The sequence below is a fragment of the Mesocricetus auratus genome, unplaced genomic scaffold (genome assembly GCF_017639785.1).
Source record: "Mesocricetus auratus isolate SY011 unplaced genomic scaffold, BCM_Maur_2.0 Super-Scaffold_100041, whole genome shotgun sequence".
In the NCBI taxonomy this organism is placed as follows: domain Eukaryota; kingdom Metazoa; phylum Chordata; class Mammalia; order Rodentia; family Cricetidae; genus Mesocricetus; species Mesocricetus auratus.
Genome location: NW_024429218.1, coordinates 9,185,307 through 9,193,518, shown reverse-complemented (window position 1 = coordinate 9,193,518; position 8,212 = coordinate 9,185,307).

The following is an 8,212-nucleotide window of genomic DNA, read 5'->3' as shown; positions in this document are numbered from 1 at the left end:
CTTTGAGTAAACTAATCTACTCCCCTCAGAGCCTTCAACTGTTTTATGTTATTTTTTTTGTTATCTCTTTCTCTGGCTCAGTTTAGTCTCCCTTTGCTCCAAGAAACAAATTACATCTTTTTGTTTTCTACCAGAAGCTTACCTGACCTTCAAGGGCAGGCATCACCTTAAAGAGAAGGGATGGAAAACATGTTCCCAGGAAGTGTGCCCAGGAACTAAGCAGGTATCACTATCCTAATATCTGAAAATTTAGATTCCAAACCAAAATTAATCAGAAGAGATAAGAAGGATATTTTCCTATGATCCAGGGAACAAGTAACTAGGAATACATTCTGTGTGTGTGTGTGTGTCTCACTGTTTCTCTCTCTCTCTCTCTTTCACACACACATGCATGTATATATATATATGTATTCACACACAGAGACATATATGCATATATATATACATGTCTGACTTACCCCATTTCATAAACATTATACTATTATGCTTCAAGATACATATTGACCACAACTCAGTAGTAGAAAGTGATATCAGCACCCTATTTTCCAATAGGCAGGTCATCTAAAGAAAAACTAATCAGCTACATTAGAATTAAATGACATTGTACATCAAATGAACCTAACAGATATCGACATAATATTCCACCCAAACACCAAAGAAGATGCATCTACTCAGAAGTCCATGGGTGTTTCTCTAAAGCAAAACTGGCGTTAGGATACAGACAAAATAATAACAAATACGGAAAATTGAAATAACAGCATGTATTCCATTTGGCCACAATGCAACAAACCTTAATATCAGCAGCAAAGTAATTTGGAAGTCGTACAAACACATGGAGATCAAACAGCACACTACTGAATGATGAATGCCTATGTACAACTTACAACTTTGGCGTGTGGGCATAGATTGCCTTGTGGAGGAATTTGTTATTTTTTTTAAGAATTCATCCTAAAGTTTGACTAATTCAAGAGCTTCTGTGAACTTGGAAAAAAGCATCAGAAACTGCCAGGGACACTATTGTAGTTTTCTGGTTCTAGGTAAGATGTTGTAAATTCCTTACAGAATAATGAAATAGAAATAAAGAAGAAGAAGGAACAGAAGGAGGAGGGTGAGGAGGAGGAGGAGGAGGAGGAGGAGGATCAGTAAAGAAACAGAGTGCTAGAAGATGAGAAAGAGGAAGAGAAGAAGGAAATGCTTGCCCGTAGTGTGTGGTGTAGACAAAGGAAACCTTCAGAGTTCTTCTACATGAGGAAACTGTAGATGGAAGTTCTGTCCCACGTGGCCGCACAGTGGTGCAGTGTCAGGGGCCTCCACCACAACCCAGCTCAGCAGCATCATGTCTTCATAGAGAGGATGTGACTCCAGACCACTCTGCTACCTCTGCTGACACAAAGCAAATTCCAGAAACAGGCCTGTGGCTTCACTTTCAGTTAAAGATTAGCTCAACAGAAAGCCCCCAGGTCCGTCAGGAGATAGGCATGGGCAATAGGGAAAGATAGCAACTCCTGACCTCTTGCCCTGTGGATTAGGTTACCAGGCAACACAGGAGGCTCTACCTCTCCCACTGACCTTTTGCCCTGACAGCTTCCTTGCAGCTGAGGTCATCACCCCTGTTCCCTCCCCTCTTCACTTCCTCCTATAGCCCTTAAAAGCCCCTTGGAAAGAATAAAGTTTTGTCACCTCCATCAGAATCCTGTCTTGGTGTCCTTTCTCATATTTTTTGTCCTTAATCTCTCTCCTAGGTGTCCCCAGACCCACGTTGAATGTCCTGCAGGTTGGGACAGCGCAGTCCCAAATAAGCACACAGAGGCATATATTAATTATACAAACGGTTTGGCTAGTGACTCCGGCTTCTTATTGGCTAGCTCTCTCTTAATTATTAACCCATTTCTATTAAACTATGTATTGCTATGAGGCTGTGGCTTACCTGTAATGTTCTGGCATGTTACTGCTTCAGTGGCTACATGGCGTCTCCTTCTGGCGACTCCTCTCTACCTCCTCTTCCCAGCATTCTCCTAGTCTAGAAGCCCTGCCTATCCCTGCTGCTTGGCTACTGCACAAGCAGGAGCTATTCATCAACCAATAAGAAAAACATATGTTCACGTCATACAGAAGGCCATCCCTCATCAGGAAACTTTCTTCACTGGGATTTCTGTGGATGTCCCAGTGGTCTACCACAGGCTTAATGTCTAGGTGTTCTATGCTATCTTGCTTACATTGAAAATAGGGATAAAAGGATAGTTTCAACAGTTAGATAAGATTTGTTAGAATATGAATTCATTGTAAGATTAATGTACATTCAGCCCCAATGTATTTATGGTATCTTGAAAAGATATGTTAAGTACAGAAACCAACAAAGTAGAATCAGTTAGAAAAATACAGTAACACAGTCATTTGGATGGTGGAGTGTTTGACTTAAGAAAATATCCACTACGTTTCTGCATTCTTTGGGAGTATTTCCTAAACAGCTTTATAGCACATGGAACTAGGAATGAGTAAATGATGAGAAAAAAGAGATGGTGTGCTCTATTAAAGGAAACTTCATTAGAAATCAAGTTCAGATGTTAAAACTTTATTAGAGCTTATGCCTAGGATTACATTGGATATTCATGTGCATTAATTTGTGCTTGTTAATTATTAAAACTTAATGAGTTTCTTCTGAAATAATATTGAACGTTCTCATTTTGAAGTTGGGCCTTTCAAGCTTGTTTTATTTTAGTTTTTAGTTTTTCATTATTAAACGAGAGATGAACAAACCATTCAAATTATTTTTTCTGCCTGTTGCTTTATAACTACTAATGATTATTTCTTTTTTGCCTGTTGATAGCAACATTTTATTCTCTAGACATCCAGATTTAGACATAATTTTATTATGGTTACAATTGCATGTTAAGCATTAGGTATACTTGGAGAGTGGGAAGAGGTATCATTTATGTATATTGAGCAATTTATACTTTCAATCACTTGTATAGGTAGAGATATTACTATATATTATTTTTATAAGAAATTTCTTTTACTGTTTGCAATAGCCATCTAAGCTAATTAATTGGCTTTCTGTTATTTTGAGACAAGATCTTACATATAACCCAGGCTGGTCCCCAAATCCAAATCCTCCAGCCTCCAACTTCAAGTGCCAGTTGTGTGGAAATGTCATCATAACCAGTTATAAAAGCCTGTGAAAGGTATACATCATTATCTTTATTTCACAGATGAATAAATGACTAGGATGAGTCACTTGGATGACAAATCTAGATAGTCATAGAGGCCGACTAGATAGTTACAGAGACTGAGTTAAAGGGTCTCTGCTCTCCCATACTGTATTCTTTAAGAAATGTGAAGAAATAAAATTACAAATACTTTATCAGGCAGGTCCTGATAAGCAAAACCCAATTCCTTTAGAGGCTCTGGCTTTTAACTCCCTTTGTTCCACAATAGCTGCTTTTTTCTCAAGCTATTTGTTTCTTTTTTCTATTTAGTGATCTTAGTTACCCTACTTCTGCCACCTTGGGTTCATTAGAGAGACTGAAATGAACGAGGCAGAAGAAGGGAAGTATCCGAAGAGAGGCTCTCATCATGAAAAACATGTTTGCAGAGCAATATACCTAATAAAAGGAAGTTTGCAAATGGTAAAATTACAGAAAGATGGCTGAGGAGCTGGGGATTACACCCCCCCCCCACACACAAGCACACACGCTCACAGATACAAACAGACACACACACAAACACACACACACACACAAGCACACACGCTCACAGATACAAACACACACACACACATACCGTGACCTCTGTGTGCAGTGGACACTGTATATTATCATTTTGTATATTATACAATGTATATAATTACACACAAAATGATAACACTTTTGTTTTATTATATTTATCCTTAGCAGAGACTGAGGCTATTCTATCAATTTTGTTGCCAGATCAGAAGATCTGATAGGCAGGTGAATCTACTTTCAGGCCTATAGCTTCTCAGCTGCACACTGACATTTCAGCATGTTCTCTTGTATGCCCGCTAGCCCCATTCAAAACACAGGAAACTGACTGACACATTTAGAGAAGAACGCTGTCAGTGTTTCTAATAGGTGGAACAGTAGGCTGTTGGCCACAGAACAAAAGACGAAATTGAACAGAAGGCTTGAAACTGTAGATAGTATGCTCTAGTTCATAAGGGTTGGTTGATCAACAATTGTAAGTATAGATAAGACAGTGTGACCCAATGGAAAAGGGATCTCTGGAGTTAAGCTGTCCTTGAGAATATTTCTTAATTTTTGTAGCTGTGAACTCTTTCTAAAGCTGGACTGGAGATAAAGGCTGTTAAGATCAAATAAGCTAATTTATGTTGAGGCTCAGGATGGTGCCAGGCATGTAACAGATGCTTAGTAAGTAGTAGCCACATCTATTACATACAAAAGGAAGTAGTGCAGAAGAAACAGGCTCTAATAAAGTAATAGGCAGGAAGAATGCCTTTGCCAGAGCTGTGGAATTTGCATAGTACGAAAACATCTCCCTCCACCCCATAGAGTCAGCACATTAAAGGTAAAGAATGCTTAAGCTATTGATGGCTTGGCATAAAGTTCCCCTAGAACCTGCCCACTTTGTGGGCTATAATTGGCTAAAAAATAAATGCTTTCTTAAAGAAATGTCCACTGTGATAGTTTATAAGCAAAATTTATCACTCTGGGAATATTTTAAGTGGTTGGAGGTAGTTATACACACAAAGTCACTCCCTGCCTTTTTTGTCTGTGGAGCTCTGCAGAAGGTGATTGGGTTCAACTATAAACCAAGAGCCTTCTCATGAGAAATGTTGAAACTTGGTTGAACCTTTTGGCAAAACTGAGAATTCATTTGTGTTTCCATGGTCCTTACTAATGGGACTTCTGGAGCTGTATATTTAATAAATCACTGACCGACGACCTGTTTTGTCTTTAACAGCTACTATTCATAAATGCTGCATGACGAGACTATCTTCTTGTAAGTGTGGCATGAAATACCAAGCACACCACTTGGCCTCCTGCCATCTCTTGGAAATTGACGTGACAGATCTTGGACCTCTCTGGTGGGCTGATTTTGCAGCTTTCTGCTGTAAGACAGCAGCACAGGCCACGTTCATGGGAAGCTTCCTCTGGTTGGTTTGCATCTGATATGCCTGACACCACATATTGTGATGCTGGTTTTCTATGTGTTTGAACATTTTCTACCTTTATTTAAAATATAAATCTTGTATTTGTCTTCCCACTATAGGGTTTGGAAGAAATCTGGTGCTAGAGAAATTTTCGGGAATCTACAAGGATGACCCCAGCTAAGGCTCCTAGCAATAGTGGAGAGGGTTTCTGAAAGGGCCTTCCCCTTTAGTCTGATTAGTGACTGCTCTAGTTGTCATCATAGAACCTACATCCAGCAAATGATGGAGGCAGATGCAGTGACCCACAGCCAAGCACTGGCCTGAGCTCCTGGACTTCAGTTGAAGAGAGGGAGGGGGGATCATATGAACAACGTGGGGTCAAGGGCATGACAGAGAAAAACACAGAGACAGCTGACCCGAGCTAGTGGGAGCTCACAGACTCTGGGCTGACATCTGGGGAACCTGCATGGGACCAACCCTGTGAATGTAGGTGACAGTTATGTGACTTGATCTGTTGTGGGGGAAGGGGAGTGACTGGCAGGGACACCAGGACCTAACCTAGGGGTGTGAACAGGCTTTTTGGATTCCACTCACTATTGTGGGTTACCTTGCTCAGCCTTGATACAGTGGGGAGAGGCTTGGTCCTGTCTCAGCTTGGTATGCCAGACTTTGTTGACTCCCCAAAGAAGGCCTTACCCCTCTGAGGAGTGGGTGAAGGTGGGAAGAGGGAAAGCCGAAGGGGGTGGGAGAAGGGAAGGGAGGGGGAACTGGGGTTGTTACGTAAAATAAAAAATAATTTTTAAAAATGAAAACAAAATAAAATATAAATTTAGTGAGCAGAAACATTCATCTTTCTGAAACCTTGGGTAAGGCTAGACCTCGAAAGGAAAGGCAAGACTGATAAGAACGAAAAGCCTGGCCATTTCCACTGTTGACACAGTTTCAGGCATCTTTGGCAGGCTCACTGGAGTACTGGGGTGCTAGGCTCTTCCACTGTCCTCTCTTAGACCGCACTCACTACACAGCCACCTCTAAAGGTCATGTATCTCTCCTTTCCCGTTGCCCTGTGCTCCTCGGAGCATCTAATTGCCTACCCGCTGTCCTTCTCCTGGTTCTTTCTCCTAACCCCCCTTGGCTTTGCAGAAGCATTCACGCTGTGTGGCCTCTTCTGTAAAATGGTTCAGTGCCATATTAGCAAGAGTTTCCTTTGCCCACCCTGTTTACAACATGAAGACTCCAATGCCAGCAGGATCTACCTCCTGTATTAAGGGCTATACTTTTATAAATTGTATTCCCACCCCATTTCATGGTTTACATTGATTCATTTATTTAATTTCCTTTGCAATTATACAATAAAATCTCCAAAGGCAAGGATGTTTTATTAGATATCACGTTCTCAGTCATTAGAATGGTACTGAGCCAACAATAGGTAATAAATATGTATTTCCCAACGACTGATGGGAGAATGAAGTAAATTATTTCTGTGAGATTAATTTCTCACAACGACATGCAGCTAATTGCCATGTGCCCACCAACACTTAGAAGGGCAATGTCTGTGGGTTAACAACAGACTCTTTACGTGCCTTTAAATTACATTCTCATTGGAGCTGAGAGAAAGAAAATTTGCAGTTTATATTACTAACTTTGAAAATGATGCTCACAGGGGCTAAGGAGATGGGGAGGCATAAAAGTGTTGTTAAGAGGCATGGACACCTGAGTTGGACTCTTAGCACCATTGATGGTTGAATATGGTGGCCCAAGCTTGTAATCCTGGTGCTGGGGAGGTAGAGGCAAGTGGATTCTGGGGTTCAGTGATCAAACAATTGAGCAGAATTGGTGATGACTAGGTTCCGGTGAAAGGCCATGCCTGAGGAAAACATGGTGTATGGTGAAGGGATCAGACCTTCACCCAGTCCCCTGTTTTGGCATACCATGACAGGCTGCAGAAAAGACCCAGCATGGTGTCTGACCTAGTCACTAGGAGGTCAGGTGCCCTCCACATGACAAGGAACCGGTCAGAAGTTATTTGGCAGGCTCTGGATATGCTTTACAGTAAAAATGGTGTAACAGTGACGTGCAGAGCATAGCAACCACTCTGGGAGGGCCATAGCAACCAGTTAACCAATCAACACAGGACAGGTTGACTAAGCCTGGAAGTGCACTTATCCTGAGATGTTGTATATTCTTAGACACTTCCCTTGCTCTGCCCCATTAAATTCCCAGGACTCGAGGCTTCTCTGGATCCTTCTTACTTCACCTGCTCTGATGAACCAAAAAAGGGCCCAAGTGAAGACAGTTAACTCATTAAACAATAAAAGACTCTTTGCTTTTGCATCAGAATGGGTTTCTTAGTGGTTTGGGGGTTCAGAATCTGGATACAACAATGGCTCTTGAGGAATGAAAGTCTAGTTGATCTCTTGCCTCTATATAAGCAAGTGTGCAAACACACACACACACTCAGCTTACACGTTGACTTAGCAATCTCCTTTCCTTTCTATGTAAAACCCAAAACCAAACCAAAGCACCCCCAAAACCGGTCCTATAGCTAAGAGAGTCATACACAGGAGTTGTCCTGTGTGGAGTGCATGATTAGAGAAATGAGGTACACTGTGCCGTGATGTGCAGCACAGAACTTTAAAATGGAGAGAATGAACACCCAGACAGATAGATAAATGCAGAGAAACAGCTCTGTCTGTGTTAGTGTAGTGTACAGAACTCATCCTACAGGCCACTGTTTACCTGCTTCACACGAAGTCACTGCATCTCTTCTCTCACTTTTTTCTCGTTTTGTTCCTTTGTTTAATTTTTCCTTTTCCTTTTTTTCTTCTCCACTCAAAATTCAGACCTCTAAACTAACACTGAGAAATTTACAATGCTTATCAGAGGGAATTTCAAGCTCTTCTTGTTAATTCCCAAAGTCAGGTTGCAACATTTTACACTTCTCTGTCTGAATAAGCAAAGAAGAAAACCCAAGCATGATGAATTAGTCTGTTTGTGCACAAATCTAGTTTGCTTTTTCCTGTGAGGCTTGGTTGATAAGAACAAACATGCATGACTGGCGTGTGCCCTTTTCATTCTTTTATC